Source organism: Mastomys coucha, unplaced genomic scaffold (genome assembly GCF_008632895.1).
Source record: "Mastomys coucha isolate ucsf_1 unplaced genomic scaffold, UCSF_Mcou_1 pScaffold22, whole genome shotgun sequence".
Lineage (NCBI taxonomy): Eukaryota > Metazoa > Chordata > Mammalia > Rodentia > Muridae > Mastomys > Mastomys coucha.
The window spans coordinates 42,202,358-42,205,230 of record NW_022196905.1 but is presented as its reverse complement, the minus strand read 5'-3'; the positions used below and the strand labels follow the sequence as shown (position 1 = coordinate 42,205,230).

The following is a 2,873-nucleotide window of genomic DNA, read 5'->3' as shown; positions in this document are numbered from 1 at the left end:
AGCTTTCTGTTTATTGTAAACAGTATTAAATAAAGTCAACAATAGGCTAAAAGTCAGAGCAAGCAACCAGTAAACAGGAAGTGAACATAGGGAAAAAAAAAAACCATAGAGAGTAAGAGGGAGAATGGACAGAGACACACAGGAAGTAGAAAGGAGGAGCATTCAGTTTGAAGGGTTGCTGACTTGGTGTAGAAAAGGAGAATGTCCCCTTTGGGGGTATTCTGTGAAAGAGCTTTGGTGGGGTTCTATTGTAGCGTTTTTTTCTCTGTCCAATCACATTAGGGCAGTGACAGGTCCGTGATTGGAAAGGAATAGGGAGGCGGGGCTAGAAGTATAGGAGTGATGAAGTCAGAGGTCAGAGAAGGAGAGTCAACATGGAGGCAGACGAACAGGAAGACGATCCAGACCCTGCGTAGTTTTAAACAGCCACAAATAGATAAGGTTTTTACAAGGTTAGAATAATTGGGCTAAAACGTTATCATTATCATTTGGCTTTGAAATTATTGTATTGGCATCTTGTAAATTGTGATCTTATTGAGATATAAACCTGATTGGATAATTAAGCCTTAGGAGTCTTGTTTCTACCGGGTAACTAGGTGCAAGATGACTGATTGTGGGGTGTGGAGCATTGCGTGTAAGTGAGATGATTGTGCTAGCTGGGAGAAAATAGCAGGAGCCCGCCCAGACTTAATGTTGTGGTTGTACCGGCCTCACTAGAAAAGAACGTGGTCTGGCGGGCCAGGAGAGATTAGAGGTGATCTTTATTAATATTTCACACAACAGGGTGCTTTCTCTGCCTCTCTGAGCTAGCAGGCTTTCATCCCAGTGTCTGGCTCCCGAGTCTTCATTGATAAAATTGAATGACTGAGATTTTGTTAAAAACAGTACTATGGACTAGAATTGGGATTCAAATCCTACCCAACTGGGCCCAGAAATATAGTGTTTTGTTCTATGCTGCACTGCTCCTCCTCATTGTGGTGGTCTGACCCTGTCTATGTGACATCCGAAACCAGGTGGCAGAATGTCACCTTGTTCAATCCAGCTGGGAATGGCTAAGTCAGACAATTCAAAATTTCTGCTGGTCTATGCAAGTCAGTGAATGATGACAAAAGTGCTGTGACTGTTGCTTTTGAAATTAAAAGACAACTGAGTGAATAGATGAATCGGCAAGTACAGAATCTGTGAATAATGAATATTGACTTTATTATAAAAGACAAAGTTCTGTGACCATGTATTTGATACCTTAAAATGCTGGAGCCAAGCTAATGAATCTAATGAGTTCAGCCTAGTTGCTCCTGACTGCCCTAGAGAAAGTGAGAAAATAAGGAGTCAGCTCTATATTAAATTTACCAACTCAAGTTCCACATAAATAACCTGAAATTGTCTTGTCTTTTAAAAAAGAAGTTCTTAACATTTGAAATGTAAATAAAGAAAATATCCAATAAAAAAATGTAAAAGTTCTTATTTTGTGTATCTTCAGAGCTGGTATTTATAAAAACTCAAGCCATGAATAGATGAATTCCAAAGGAAATTAAAATTCAAATCTCACAGGTTATCTGCCAAGACCATGGTGGCATTAGCTGAAAACAAATGGGAGCTGATTATGATGGCCTAAGACATGAGTCCCAGCACTAGGTAGACTAATACAGACAAAAGTACGGAGAGTTCAAAGCCAACCTGGGATACCAGATGAGACTACATCTTAAAATAAGAAAAGAGTAGCATCTTGATGAATGGACTGAGCTAATCCTGATAAAGCTTTGGATTCAAAACCCTAATATCTGCCAAATGAAACAGCACTTTCACTCCCACCTGAGAAGATGGGCCATGATTTACATGAGGAAACATCTCCGAAAATGCTGCCTTTTAAGTTAACTCTGCTCACCTTAAAACTTATACTTCTCTATTTCTAAGCCAAACTATATGTAAATTCCAACTGGTACTCACAGATAAGTATAAAATATGACCCAGAATGAATTATACCACTCACCAAACACATGCATGAGCTTTTCCCATTTGCACAGTCAAAAGTATGGGTAATATGTGTGGGAATGAATACACAGGGTGAAGAATATGGGAAGAACATAATGTTGGATCAGGTTAAATTCATTGATGTGAATATACTATATAGAGACCTAGGCTTGTAGTATGAAACGATAGTAGAGTCCTCAGTTGGATGTTTTAAGGTTGGTTAAAACATGGACCAATAAATACATTAAATAAAGTTGAAATACCACATCTGCTTTGGTATGCTCTAAATAAAGTAGCCCAATACAGAAGTATCAAACACCTTTGAGTAGCTTATTCTACTATATTTGTACTATAGAAGATTTATTTGCCCTGCAAAAATCTGATCACCCACCCTAGGAAAAGACACATCTCATAACCACAACTTGGACAAATAAACTTGAGGCCAGAATCCCAGGGTCCTTGAAGACCTTTGTAGTCAATTCCTTCTGTAAGTAAGAAATGACAGTGAAGACTCCTATCACTGATTTTGGATCCATAGATACAAGGAGAATAAGGGAACCCCGGCATTCCAGGTCCAAGAGATAAGGCTTAACCACCAATGATGAAGGCTAACAGTGGATGGCTGAACTTGAGCAGTGATGAGGGGAACACCATGACTCACTGACACCTAAGACATAGCTACTCATGGTGCCACTAGCTAAGAAATATATGGGAAGTCAATTAAATTCTTACCTGCATGTGTTAACAGAAAAGCTTGTATTTCGAGTGAACAGAAAAGTCAATGTGAATCCCCCAAAATCAGGACAGTAGCAGAGTGCCCAGTCAAGTTTCAAAATCTGAACCAGTTCACAAAACCAGAGCTCTTTAAAGAGAAAGACTGGTTCCATCAGAGGAAGGACCTT

General features: G+C 39.3%; 1 long non-coding RNA gene across 1 annotated transcript in view; it reads left to right on the top strand.

Annotated features, from left to right (window-relative positions):
* The first annotated feature begins 327 nt into the window (after positions 1 to 327).
* LOC116070450 overlaps positions 328 to 2,873 on the top strand; it is a 14,806-nt gene continuing 12,260 nt past the window's right edge. The window contains exon 1 of the long non-coding RNA XR_004110398.1: positions 328 to 452. This is a non-coding gene — a long non-coding RNA (uncharacterized LOC116070450). The remainder of the gene's footprint in view (positions 453 to 2,873) is intronic.